The sequence below is a fragment of the Myotis davidii genome, unplaced genomic scaffold (genome assembly GCF_000327345.1).
Source record: "Myotis davidii unplaced genomic scaffold, ASM32734v1 scaffold1494, whole genome shotgun sequence".
NCBI classification, from domain to species: domain Eukaryota; kingdom Metazoa; phylum Chordata; class Mammalia; order Chiroptera; family Vespertilionidae; genus Myotis; species Myotis davidii.
Genome location: NW_006286246.1, coordinates 1,610,342 through 1,625,476, shown reverse-complemented (window position 1 = coordinate 1,625,476; position 15,135 = coordinate 1,610,342).

Sequence of the window (15,135 nt, the reverse complement as noted above, 5' to 3'; positions counted from 1 at the left end):
AGATGGGGGCTCCCTGAGGGGTCCATATGGGTCCCCCCACATGTGGCAGTGTAATGCATGGGGAGTGAGGGGTGGCTCTTCTTGGTGTCCACCAAGGAGGGTGGGACATGGAATGGGCGTAAGTCACACAGACTCTACGTGCACCTACCTTAAGTGAAATGGAAGTGCTGACCTGGAGTTTGCTACGGGAAGGCCCCACTCTGGCACTAGTTTCATAATAAAGGAGGTCCCTCTCAGAGGAAGGATGTTCATGGTGTGTGTCCATGGATGACCTAATCTTTTTTGACCACTGACCTTGTGGCTGTGAGGAACGTGGGGAGCAGCTCAAAGCGCTAATGACGATGTGAATGTGTGACCAGAGACTCCAGCTCATAAAACATGCTTCTCCAAGCAGGTGGTGGATGTGGCTGTCACTCACACCACCAGTTTCTCCACCTCACCTCAGGCTCCCGAGTCAGAACCCGTGGGAGGGGGGCCCTGGACCCAACGCTTCCTCATCTAGACTTGCTCTGGAATGACTCGGTTCAACTATGAGCTATTTGGTGACGCGAATCAGCTATTCATCATTTTTATATGCATGGCATTTTGTATACCAGCTCTCAATAAATGAATGTCTTCATTATGGCTGCACCAAATGAATAAAATGGTAAATGATAAGGTCTGACATTCAAATAATTTGACAGGAACAGCTGTGATTTGGTGCAAGTTTCAGGATTATTATGTAAACATCACTGTGAGGGTTTTTGAAAGATGAGAAAATGATGACGCTTATTAATAAAAATGTACTCTCGCCCCTTGATGACGGTGTTAAGCACATATGAATCTCAGTCTCGTGTGAACCTGCTCATGAAGACTTACTCCAAGCATTCTTTCTTGTCAACAATTGCATTTCCTACATCATGCGGGAAGGAAGAAATCGAGGGATTCGGTCTGTCAGTGCATGAGACACGCTGAGTCCTGGCAGGTGGTCCATAGCAGATCAAAAGTCCTGAACTTGTACTTGTGATAATACTTTTTAAAAATGGAGCAAGACAGTGTTCTAAAGTGGAGTGAAATGACAGGAGCCCGTCAGCCAAGAGCCTTGAACAAAGCTGCTTGCTGTCCTGCGGGCCTGTGTCTTTCTCACCCACCTCGTCTCCTCTCTGGAGTCGAACCCCATGGTGATTCAAGAAGCAGGAGTTTTGTTGTGAGGGGCAAGGACCGATCTCATGACAAGGGCTCTCTAAGACTGTGAACTCTGGACTCCGCAGGCCTTGGAGCCTTGAGCTTTTCTGCCCATGTTTCCATGGCTTTCTCTGCGTGACTCAATACAGGGGTGCCAGCACCTTGGTCCCTGTATTTGCACCCCCATTCATTCCTCCTCTGTCCAATACAGTTTCATGTGTAGCAGAAATATGCTTCGTCGATAATGCCTGCCATTGGTACATACCCACAATGAGATGACCTGGGTAATACGTTCAATTAACTCTTGAGCCTCCTGGTAACCAATTCAACTTTTTAACCGACCAAAAGTTTCAACTGTGGTAACAAAACCCATTGTATGAAGTCTTTTCTAACTGAGCCTCTGGCTTCCTGCTCTCTATTTATGGCCATGGACACTGGGGCGGGCAGGGGAAGAGGAACCATGGAGTTACTGTCAAGGATCCTCGAACCAACAACTCCTCCTTCTCTTTATCCTCCTTCTATGTAGTGAGTCCTTACTATGCAGCAGACTGTGGGCCAAGCACTTTACATTTAACAGGTTGGACCAAAGGAGATTGCCATTGTTGTAGATCAAAACAGTTGCATAGGAGCGATTTTCTATGATTCAATCTATAAAATGTTATCTTAATGAATCTTTAAAGTAACTTTATGAGAGGAGGACTACGTGCCTCGTTTTCCAGATGAAGAGCTGAGGCTTGAAGTGATCAAGGTGACCCAGCCGAGAGGCGGAATCTGGAGCTGATCACTGTTCGGTCATTGGCCAGCGCCCTTGGCTGGATGACTACTCTGAGAGCATCAGGCATCGCCCGTCATCTGAGTCATCGCATTGCTGGCACCAGCAGTGTTACCAATCTCAAATGGATGTAGGTGTTTTGTGATTAATAGAATAACATTTCACTAAAATATTTTCTAAATTCATGGTGCTATTTTTGAAATTAGGTATCTTGTCTCAAAAGCTGTGCAGAAAAATTGTCCCAATATTTCATGGGTGCACGATGTTGATTCCGCCAACATTGATCACTGATACCCATGGAGTATTGATCAGCACATCCAACCCTACGAATCCTGAGGCCCTGATATCTTACTTGGGATGAGTTTGGAACTTGTCCCCTGGACCCCATTTACCAAGGTGTGTCAGCTCATGCCTCTAACTTCTCTCTTCCCTCTGAGGTGCTTTGGGCTTCTGTGTAGTTGAAAGGTTTTGAGGAGCTGATGAGATGACCCATACAGAGAGCAAGGTGAGGTGCTCAGCCCAGTGCCTGTGGCAGAGGAAACCCTTCGTAAATAAATGAACATTGTTAGTATTATCTATCGGTGATTATACTGACATTCTGATAATCCCAAAACTTAGTCAGTCAATACTTTTGAGTTGACTTGCAATACAATTGGACTTTTGATTCCTCTTTTAGCCTGGTGCCCCGCATTTGTTAATTCCATCTAAAGTATTTCTGTATATTATCTATCATATCTATTATATCTATCTATCTATCTATCTATCATCTATCAATCATCTATCTATATATTTTATATTATCTATCATCTATTTATCCATCCATCCATCCATCCATCCATCCATCCATCCATCCATCATCTCTTCTCTCCCTAGCCCTCCTCACCCTCGTCTCCTTCCCTTTCTCCCTCCTGTAATCTTGTAGACATATCCTGCATATCACCTTGAAGTTCTCTTATTCTGGACTCCCTTCTTCAATTTGTTTTTTTCAGAATGGGGCCATATCATCTTTACAGTGTGCCATACTTAAATGTGTAACAAATGGCAAGAGGTTGTATGTCTGCAGCAGGTAGATTACAAATACCTTTGCTATGCAACATATCATTTCCAATTGTTCTAGACTAGAGGCTATCAGGTGCTGCTTCCAAGCCACCAAGGCCGAGTGCCCAAAGGACGCACGAGGCCACCACAAAGTGATGGTGACTTGGTAACGCTTGAATTACAGACTCGGAGTGTTTTCCTTGAGAGTGATGGAAGAAAGTATTGATTAGTAGGTTTCAGTGCCTCCCAGTTAAGGAAACAGGAAAACGGATGTGAAATAACTGCAGATGTGGGAAGGGGGAGTGAATGATGGCAGTCTGTTGGTTTTATAACGTGGTGGCATTTGAATTGGATATGCTGGCATTGAATCACCCAAAATATGTATTTATGCATTGGATTTGTTCAAAATTCACGGTGCAGCTTTATTTTTAACAAGAAAGTAAGTGATGAGTCTGTCCTTAGGTTACTCACGACAGTGATTCAGTGTGGCCCTGTGCTCAATTGGACGCATGTAGGAGGTAAACACACTTAGAAGCCAGTTTGAAAGAAGCCATTCATTGAGGCAAAACCCTTCTTGACTATACAGAATTTATGTCGTCATCCTCCTCAGCAAAGATTTATTAAGCAACCTACTGTGCGCTTCGTTATAATTCAAGTAAGTTTGATACCAGTTCAGCAATAAAATGTTAAAATGAAGAGCCATTTATGGATTATATTCATTATGTATACTTATCCAGATTGTAGTATGTGCACCGGCTCTAGGTTACTGGCTAATATATATGAATTTATGTGTTTGATTTTGCTTCATATATTGAACATGTTTAAAATAGCTATGTGAATGCATTTCTTGCCAAGAAAATTGGTGGAAGTTTTCTCAAAAGGGTTCTCTTTGCCATATGAGCTTTGTGTAACACCTGCATAGGGATATGTCATTTTCCTTCAGAAAGTGTTCTGCTGAGAGAGGACAGCCCCATGGCATTAAGTAGAGCCAGAACTTGAATCATGGTGATGAATTAGACACCTGTAACTTAAGTTTTTAGGGGCCACCCTAAAAATACCTTTGCTATGCAACATATCATTTCCAATTGTACCCGTGTACATTAGCCCAGTTAATCGTCTGATGGCAGTTACTGCCCTTTTGCTAAACAGCAGGCATTGTTCTAGCTTCCTCGCTTCATCCTTCTACCACCCTAAGTGGAAGGTACGATTGCCCCCATTTTACAGATGAGAAGACTGAAGCACCCAGCTGCTAAGTGGGAGAGCTAGGACTTGGACTCGGGCGTCTTGGCTGTAGACTGTGTGCTTTTCATCAAAAACGCTTTCTCAGGCCAACTCAGCCTTGTTTCAAAAATTGGCATTGAGGGCGTTTCTTCTTTGAAGGTTGAAGGTGGTACAGGAGAGCAGGGGTGTACAGAGACCAAGAAACCGAGCAACGGGTGGTGTGTCTGTCTAATGCGGTTCATCTGAATGCATTAACGCAGCATCACGGCCGTCTTCTCCAGTTACATGTAGCTGCTGCTTCTCCTTTCTCCCCTCCCGGCTTCCCCTCTCCTCACTTCAACGCATGTTTGCCTTGTCAATTCCTCCTCACTCTGCAGTTCTTTTCCTACCTTCTCACACATCTCTGACTGATTTCCCAGCACCCAGCCAATCTATGCGCCCATTTGTTGCACAGTCTGAACGTGGTAAGGGTATGAGAAAGACATGATTTGATTTTTGTTTTGTTTGTTTCAGTTACTATTTTGATCAATGTTTTTTTTTGTTTGTTTGTTTTGTTTTTTACTCTTCCAGTTCTGTCCCTTGATTCCACCTCAGGCAGATTTCTTATACATCTGATACCACTGGCATTAAGACATCCATACCAGTTCTGTTGAAACCATGTCCTTCTCCTCTTTCCCCCACCAACCTCCCTGGCCCTTCAGATCAGGCTGAAGGTTTTAGTGGAGAGGCTTAGGGGCCCCTCGCCTTTCACTGCCTCTCCCTCCCCCTGGTCTCAGCCCCTCTGGCTGGGCTGGGAGGAGACAGGAGAATTGACAAGGGTGCTCTTGGGCTTTCCCTCTGGGCTCAGCTGGTGCCACTGGCTAACAGTGGCTTCATTAAAACAACAAACAAACACAACCCCATGGGCTTTCTCTTGGGGTGCGAAGTCTTCAGAGGGCGTTGTCCCCACTGCATAGGTTTTCTTACAGGAGGTTACTGCCTCTTAAACCCTCTGTCAGCCCTGCTGCTGTGGAACAACCCCGCCTCTGGCTGAGAGTGGAAGTTGCCTGGCCAGCCGGCCGGCCCAGCCCCTACAGGGCGCGTCTGCAGCATGGCGCCAGTGTGCCCCTTCGCTGGTGCCAGGCCAGGGAGGGTCATGCATCTTGGCTACACCAACTGTTGGAGAACAGATTGCTCCTCGGCATGGTTCCCACTCCCTGCCTTGCTGTTGTCTCTGCAATTCCTTCCTCTCCTCCCCTTCCCCACCCATGGAGGCAGGTCAGCAAGCCCACAGCATAGACAGTTGCCCGACCAGGGTACAGAGATGCCAGCTTCCCCTTTTGAAAAGAAACCCAGTGTCAACGAGACATTCTGTGGGAGCCCCTTTACTTATGGAGGGGAAAGTCATGGTATAGGCCCCGACCAGGTGGATTATCCATTTCTTTTCAGCCTTCTCTACTCTCACAAATCTTTTATTTTTCTTTTGTAACAACTAGGTTGGCTGACTCTTAATGAGGCCTGAGGACTTACCTGGTCCAATTTCAGTTCTGTGTGCCTGTGTGTATGATATCTTAGCTTTGAGCCCAGCAAAAGTCACTTTAAAGATCCTGTTACTTTGACAATTACTTATTTAATATACATCTTCCCATGACACCAGTGTTTGGCTCCCTCGTAATCTCGTTTGCCCGGTTTCTTCTTGAGTTGCTGTGGATGAGAAGCATGCAGATGGGACTAGACTTTAACAGGAAGAAAACACTGCAGGATCCAGGATGTTATGGTTTCAGCCAGATGACGGAGCTCGTCACCAAACACCATAACGCAGTCACTGTGCCAGCTTTTCTTGGGTGTCACCTGTTTCTGCAGTTTCAGAGGGAAACCTTGCAGGTATGTTCGTCAGGTGTTCGTTCCCACAGAAGTTAAGGGTCACCTCCTTCAGTCCTCCAGTAAGTTCTTCGGGGGCTTGATTTGCTGCCCCCTTTTAACTATAAGGTGAGAAATGGAGACCCTAGGATAGCAGCTGAGGGAGATCCTAGTCTGTCCTTCTCCTTGTCCCTTCCCGTCTCTGTGCCTTTTTCTTAGGACAGTTTTACCCGGATGACTAGGTTCTGGACCTAGGGCATTTACTTTCTTCTGTTGTGATTTACAGAGTTTTAGCTTCCAGTGAAGTATTTCTGGGCTTCAACTCCTAGGGTTTTCCAAATTTCTATGGACAACTATCTATAATAATAAAAGCGTAATATGCTAATTAGACTGGACAGCTGAACGACCTTCCGGACGTCATTCCGGATGTCCTTTCGGATGAAGCCGTGGTGGTGGGGGCTGAGGCAGGCAGGCAGGTGAGCGGTTAGGGGTGATTAGGCAGGCAGGCAAAGGCAGTTAGGGGCCATCGGGCAGGCAGGCGAATGGTGAGGGGCGATGAGGCAGGCAGAGTGGTTAGGGGCGATCAGGAAGGCAGGCAGGCTAGTGGTTAGGAGCCAGAGGTCCCGAATTGTGAGAGGGATGCCCGACTGCCGGTTTAGGCCCAATCCCTGAGGAATTGTACCTACACCGTCAGTCAGACATTTCCGGAGGCGGTCCCAGATTGTGAGAGGGTGCAGGCCGGGCTGAGAGACCCCTCCCCCCGCCCCATGCACGAATTTCATGGACCAGGCCTCTAGTTTTATATATAGACTTGGCAAAATAAGATTCAACTTTTTTGTCATGCTTATCATAATAATTTTTGAATGTAATTCTTTTTTATACCAAGAAGGAAGATCCTTCTTTTCACCTGTTCTTGACCTGATGTGAGCCCCCAGTGCTACCCTGGCCCCTGCCATTTGTAGAACCCACGTGCACGCTGCTGCCTTTTGGACAAAGCAGTTGAATGAGAGGGCGTGGCGTCCGTCAAGAAGTGCTAGAGAGCGCCCTTGCTTGTGTGCATATTTAAAATGAAATATTCCACTACTTCTAAAAATTCAGCAGACGCCTCAGTATCAAGATTTTCTGTTTGTAAACACTATAAAGTAGGTATAGATAGGATCCATGTGTATTATCACATGAATACATTAGTATTTACAGCTTTGTCCTTGAGAATTCTCGTCAGTAAAGTTTTATGTGTGCAACTATTATTTAAATAAGTGTGTTTTATAATGGGCGTGGCACTCTTCATGGGTTTCCATTCCCGTTGTTTCTTTTATGTTTATTTCAAGTAGTTAAGATCGATCTTAACTTTTTGGGTTCGTTCTTCTTTACTTCCTTGGTAATTAAGTATGTTCCAATTTGCTCTTCCTGTGGGTTTTATAGTGTTCCTTTCAAAGGGGTCTATTGGACTTAGGTGTCTGACAGCTTACTCTGGTGCCATAATCCAGGGCTGAGACGAGCTGTCTGTCATGTCAGCTCCTAGGTTTCACTGCAACCCCCCGGGAACTGAGAGCAATATGAAGGTGCAGTTTCTTTGCTGTCATCAAGGAACATTCCACAAATCCTTTGCAGAAGCACAGAAGCAGGAGGAAAACACGCAAGCAGGCCCTCTCGAGGCAGTTGAATTGCACCCTCCTGGCAGTGCTGTGACTGTGGCCCAGCCTACATACAGAGCTTGTTTTTCTATTTGGGTCTCTAAACTGGGAGTTCTTTTTTTAAGGCTGTGTAATTTTGGAAAGAATATTGAGCTAGCAGCAGGTGGTAAAAGTGTATGTTTTGCTTGGTGTTTTTACATGGAAAAGGAAAGAACAACATCATATTTTGGAATCTAATTAAAAACTTGAATTTCATTTTAAATCTCAATTAATGCTCCTTCCCCTAAGGTAGTGTTTATAATTAGCAGTAGCCTAAGAGCTATTCGGGTACTGGGGTAGAGTGGGTTCTCTATGTAAACTCTGATGCTGTTGTCTCCTTCAACCAGTCAATCAAGGAAATGCAAATGCATTTTATTATTCCCTGAATCAGGACCTAAGTTTGGAGATCCCCCAAACATGCTATAAAACACCTTCTACCCACAGGGATTTGGGGGAACACGCATGCTCCTAGTATGGTTGTAGATTAATATATAGCTCCATTTGGCATAACTGTGGGGATCTGGGTCCCCTCCAACTTTTTGGTGTGGCAGACAGTATGCCTCAACATGCTTGAAGCTCATACCTTTTAAATTACTCCATGGAATTTACCATAAGGCATTGAACAATATTTATGTTCAAGAATGTCATTTTAGAGCCATTTAAAATAGCAACAAATTAAATAAAACCCTTTTTTTAAAATGGTCTAAATGTTTGTGTACTCCCCAAATACATATGTTGAACTTTTATAAGGGTGAAGCCCCCATGAATGGGAGTAGTGCCCTAATAAAAGAGACTCCAGAGATCTCTCTTGCTCTCTCCATCATGTGAGGACACAGAAAACAGCTGTCTACAACCCAGAAGAGGGCTCTCACCAGAACCCCACTATGCTGGTACCCTGCTCTCCAACTCCCAGCCTCCTAGACTGTACGACATAAATTTCAGTTGTTTATGAGTCACACCGTGTGTGGTCCTCCGCTGTAGCAGCCTGCACTAAGTAAGACACCCTAGATCAGTGGTTCTCGACCTTCCTAATGCTGCGACCCTTTAATACAGTTCCTCAAATGTGGTGACCCCCAACCATAAAATTATTTTCGTTGCTACTTCATAACTGTAATTCTGCTACTGTTATGAATCGTCATGTAAATATCTGATATGCAGGATGCATTTTCAGTGTTATGAATTGAACATAATTAAAGCATAGTGATTAATCACAAAAACAATATGTAATTATATATGTTTTCCGATGGTCTTAGGCGACCCCTGTGAAAAGGTCGTTTGACCCCCAAAGGGGTCGCGACCCACAGGTTGAGAACCGCTGCCCTGGATGCTCAATAAACCAGAGAATGAGGAAATAACATCAGATGGATTTGTACAATGAAACAATAAGCCACCATTGAAATCCTGATACTCAGATAGTATTAGTTAAATGGTGGAAGTAAAAGTTGTACGCAGAATGTAATCCCAGTTTTGGAAACATAATGCTATCCCCACATACTCGCATGGAAAAAAGCCTGAATAAGAGTGGTGCCTTAGGGCAGAGGATTTATTGAACAAACACACTGAGCAGGCAGCAAAGTGTACTGAAGAGAGCGTGAAGTTGGAAGTCGGACATCCTGGCTGTAATTCTAGGCTCAGTAAGGCCTTGGACAAATGATCTAACTCTCTGTGCCTCAGTTTCCTCCACCCGTAAGGTGAAAATAATCATAGCATTTAATCAAAGAGGCGTTGGGAGGATTAAATGAATTAAAAATGTAAAATACTTAAAACCTGCTTGGTGCATAGGAAGTGCCATATAAATGTTACCACTACTGCTTTTGTGTGCGTTAAGTGCTGGGTAGACTACTGTGTTAAGTGCTGAGTATACATTGACAAGAAAAAAGACAAAACCTTGCCCAGCTGGTGTGGCTCAGTGGTTAAGTGCCAACTCATGAACCAAGAGGTCCCCGGTGCGATTCCACCGCACATGAGTTTGGAAGAGATTTTATGCAGAACAATTAATTCTGTGTACCAAAATCCCACAAGTGTCTTTTTTTTTTACCGAGCAAATATTAAAGCAAGACCAATGCTTGAGGGTTCATGAGAATGGAGACAATGGTTGTATATAGGTCAACCCCCATTAAACATTTATTTTTAGCCAGTGTTTAGAAAAAGTCGGCAAACATGTCACTAGGTCCCCTCACTGTGACAGTGAGAGGTGACTGTTTTCTCACCCTCTTCTTCGGCAGGAATACGTGAGTGAGTTTGCTGTGTGTGGCACGAGAGATGGAACTGCAGGGTGTTCGTCATGGAGAAAAGGAGACGCCTCTAATTTTGAGAGGGGGAGCTAAAACTGGAAGGGGTGAGAACCACAGGGCATGGCCAGACCTCTCTGGGGCTCTGGGGGTGCAGAGAAGACACAGGGGTGATGGTTGGGGGGGGGATGACCAAGGAGGAAAGAGATCTGAAAGAAGATCGCCGAAATGATGAGTCATTTTAGCCGTAGGGCAGTCAGAAGAACTATTCCATATTCCCTGCTGCCCCCTTGCGCACTCCCCCACCCCAACCCTCAGGAGTTGGGCACCAGGAGTTGGTCAAGAGGAATAACCTGCATTTTAAAGCACCTTTCTCTAAGGACCTCAAAGTAATTGTTGATTTTTAAAAGCATTTATCTTGCAGAGTTAGCCGCTGTTTTATTTTTAACCTGTGAGACCTCAGCTCACAAATGCCAGGGTTACGCAGGAAATTAATTCGAAGGTCTCCTGGCTCCCTGGGGACATTTTCCACCATCACCTCACCTGATCTATCTGGGCAACGTTGACCCTGGCCCCAGGGTTCCTGCAAGAGGGTGTGCTGAAGGTCAGCTCCCGGAATCAGGAGCTGCGTGAGAGGAGGCCTCACACGTTTAGACCAGAAAAGCCTCATGTTTTTTCACCTGCACAGTCCACACCGGCTTCCTCGTTTGCTATTAAAAGCAGAGAAGGATGGGGGTCGGAACTAGGATTATTAGGCCCTTCCGACGTGGTTAGGCACTTTGCGTGGATGATCTCATTCGCTCTTCTCAAGTGATGCAAACACCGCTACTATTATTTCGATAGATATGGAAACATGGCTTTTGAGCATTTAGGGTACATGACTGAGGTTTCTCATGGGCCATGAACCTGGGGCCTGACCCCCGTGTGGCTGGCGCCCTTGCTCAGGTCTCTGCACCATCTGCTCAGGACCCCCTCCCCCCCTCCAACTGGTTTCAGATCTGCTGCAGCCTCAGGGCGGTCTCTCCTGCTTCTTGACCACACCTCTGCTGTGCTTCTGTTTGGGATGTTTTCCTCCAATCTTGGCCGGCAAGGTTTTTCTTTTCCTTTGAGTTCTCATCCAATAGCATCTACCCAGTGGCACCTTCTCTGACCACCGGCATGGAGCTGCCGTCACCCCCAGGCATCTCACTGCACTTTGTTTTCTTCTTAGCACCAAACTCTCCTGTCTGGTGTCTGCCCACCCCACCGGGAGGCAAGCTTCACCCTGGCAGGATCCTAACGGGCTCCCTCCTTCACTGGCCTGGCCTGGTGAGTCCTGAGTATATATTTGTTGAATGAATGAATGAACAAATGAACGAACGAATGAATGAATGAATACATATATGATCTTCCTAGTGACATTTCTGTGCCATTTCCCTCTGTGGTCCATGTGAGCAAAGTTTAAGGCTAATGGTGATGCTGTCTTCTTTGGAGCTGACTTGTTTCCCATATAGCCCAGGTCGTGTCTACCTCTCCAAAGCAAAGCGGAAGCACTACACGAAGGGGAAAGAAAATGAGATGGGGCAATCCGAATAACCGACCCCTGGTTTCTGCATATTTTCCCTGTCCGCAGGAGTACACCCTTTCGCATTGAGGTGAGAGAAACCACACAGATTACAGAGACCAGCCTCATGCAGAGGAGGGTGTGAGAAGGTAACCTGTTGTCTGTAGCCGATGAGTAGCCCAGTAGCAGTCAGCGTGGAACCCAGGTGTGACTATTAACAGTTATCAGCTATTTTCGGCTCTCAGCTCCATGGCAGAGAAATGACCTAAAGTGAACGCATTCTTTTTCCACTGAAAATGTTTCTCCTCCATTATTCCCAGTCTTGGTGATGACACTCAACTGCTTGTTATCGGAGCTAAACCCTTTCCTTTCCCTTCCAAGCCCAAAGCAGAGAAGTCCTGTTGAGGCCACTTCTCTGTTTATCTTTCCAGCCCTGTCTCTTGTCCATCACTGCATTGCCCTCCGACCACCCGCCCCGCCCAGGGTGACACCGAACGATATGAAAAGCGCATCGTGTACCACGGGCTTTGGCAATTTTGCCTTTGCTTATCCTCTGCGCAGAATGTCTTCTCATTCCCTCCACCCCTCAACACCCACTCAGTTTTCAATACTCAAATCAAGTGTGATCATCCCATTGAACCCCTTTCCTGTGTCTTCCCACTGGGAGAAGTAGCCCCTCCTATCTCTGAGCATCTGTCACACCTTACACACTTAATTCATCTTTTTCTCCAGTGCCCATGCCTCTCACTCCCTGAAGATTAAGCTCTGTAGGAGGTTGGGCGGTTGGCTCGCTATCCTCTGTAGCTGAGTCTGTAGTGTGCTGAGGTGTTTCACACGACATCTCCTAAATCTGTTGACAAGAAGGAGAGCCTGGGATTTGGAAATTCACAATGGATGCTGCACAAAGTGTGCCATGGATAATCTTTACATGAATAATTGATAGTTGACTGTAGTGTCATCAATTAGTAATGGAGGTCAGTCTTGTTTCATTAGAATGTAACTTCCTGGAGGTACAGCTTTTGTTCATTTACGTCCCAATTTTTAAAAAGTACAGTGTCGAAAATAGAGTGGGTGCTCAAAAAGTTGAGAATCAATTCATCAAGTAGCTCAGGTTCCAGAGTGGCCAGAAGAGCGGCTGGTATTCAGGAAACCCATTTGCTCTCATTAATAAAACAGTCTTATCCATATTAAAGTCACAGTAGACGGAGGAGAGGAAAAGGATCTATTAGTGTGGTCCAGCTGGGGACCTCTAAGACCATGCCTCCTCCAAGGAGCTCATGAATAATGAAACCAATCGGTGCGACACCCGGGAATAAGCTGTAAAGTATCACCAAATGCCAGGAACAAAATCCATCCCAAGTGCTCTTTTTCTTCCGCAGGAAAAGCCTGAAAGAACTTTTCTGATTACCTGACAGTCCATTTAATCCCCAGGAAACATTCCTTTGTTATAGTTTCAAGGAGAATTACTTGAAATAATCCTTTGTACCATGTGCCCGGTTCTATTTTAGTTTTAAGCTGTGTCCCCTTTCTTTCTGATACTGTTAAAAAAAAGAGAGAGAGAGAGAGAGAGAGACATCTAATCAATGCCCAAGTGGAAGTGGTACGGCCAAGTCTGAGTTTCTTTCTCTCCGGGATGAAGTTCCCTTTTGTGAGAGGCCCTTTTAAAAGAGACTTAAAAGACTTCAGGGGCTGAGAAAGAATAATAATAAAAAACCCCTGGGTGTTATAATTAAACTGTACAGACTTAACCATCTCCTGAGTTATTACTGAAGAGGGCCAGGCTTTGACCAGCTCCAGGTACCGGGCTCTGAGTGGCCCAGATTCAGAGGCCTGGGCACATCTCGGAGAGGCGCCTCTGAGACTTCATTTGTGGCATCCGGTCAAGGGAGAGACAGCCCTGCCGGGCGTCCGGCCTGGTCAACTGCTTATCAGTTGAAAAGTGGGGACAAAAAGGAAAAGGGGGAAGGAAAGGAGTCCAAAATTCTGTATGCCTTCTAGATTTTTCTCATATTTTGGCTTGGAAATGCATCAAAACAACATGACTAAAGAGAGAAATCAGGGGGATTTTTATTTAGAAATTGAAGCAATATTTAAGTTTACACACATGGAATTTGTCTGGAAGATCCAATCTCTTTGGATGAGCTTGCTGCTGATGGCCACCCCTCTTCCTTTCCGGGGTACCCTTGATGGGGGTTTATCCAATATATGATCGTCAGCCAGGAATCAGCCTGTGTTTTTCTGATTTAAATATTTTCTTATCTCCCTTAGCTTCCTCCTTCCTTTTCCCACTCTCCAAAGTGGGGAAGGAGTGAGTGTGGGAGAAAAGTGTAACTCTCAGTGCAGTTCTAACATTTCCAAAACTCATTCCGCCCAATGGCTCAGTCCAGATTCAAAATGCAAAAGGAATGGATAGTTAACACCGATGCAACAATTCAGTTCACTGCTCAGGCAGTTTATTTTTTTTTGTCTTTCCAAATGTATTGCTTTTTCTTCCTCTAGAGACAGACTTCCTTTTTGATCTTTAAATAGTAATAGAAGGTTAAACCACAAAGTCCTTTTTTAAAGAATGAAAACTGTTCCAATAATTTGGGGGTAGCTAGTTGCAAGGAAGATGCGTGAAAAATTAAGGTGGAAACTTTGTTACTCTTGAAGGATTTTCAACATTTTTTAGAGCTATTTTTTCCCCCTTTTACTTCATTTTAGGAGAAAATGGTAGATTCCATGACTGCGCTTTAAAACAAACGTTTAAGTTAAAAATAATTTCCAATTTGGCCTGAACTGGAGCATGGCAGAAATAACAAAAGGAGCTAATGTGTGTGAGCTAAATGCTGTGTCAGGCTGCCAGCGCCTTATCTTCATGTCTTTTACGGGGAGGACCTCACTTGCAGAAATGGCTCTTGACAAAGTTAAGTGGTCCTATACATTGTTGGGGAAATTGCCCTTATTCTGTGTGCTTATTGTTCCAGTAATGGAACCCATGAGCAGGAGATAATTGTAGTGGCCTCATCTATCAAATAATATTCGAAGTCAACAGCTATAATCTGAGCCACTTGCTTTACACAGCTTTTCTCTGTATTTTCTCTTCAGATTGTCAGTTGTTACCTGTAAGTGTCCCCATTCCTGGTGGCTGATAGAAGCAAAAAGATTTAAGTAAATCAGAAGGTGAGCCGTGTGCAGGCCCGGCCCAGTCCTGTAGCCAGCCCACCACGGCCCATGATAACAGCTCCGTGAATAGGGAAAAATCACAGTTCTTTGTCTTGCATTATGTTACTAGTACTGGTGCAGGGGTGTTTTTCAGAGATAGGCTGGGCAGTTAAAAACTGAGTTTGAGCGTGTCAGAAAGAAACCTCTCATTACTGGGGGGAAATCCACAGAGCGTTTCAGCATGATGACCTACTTTTGCTCCCCTGTGCTAAAAGCAAAGTTGTCCAAAAATAGACTTGTGCGAACTTGGTGGTAGCTACTCAGGTATTTACTATATCGTTGCATAAACTCATTTGTAGGCATAAAATATTTTAAAATAAAAATGAAAGTGTCACTTTGTGGGAATAGTCATTGTAAACATCTTTGGGTTGCTTTCTTTATCAAAGTAAAATGTGAAAAGTACCAAAGCAATTAAGTAAAAACAGGAATGCACTTCACCCAATGGTATAT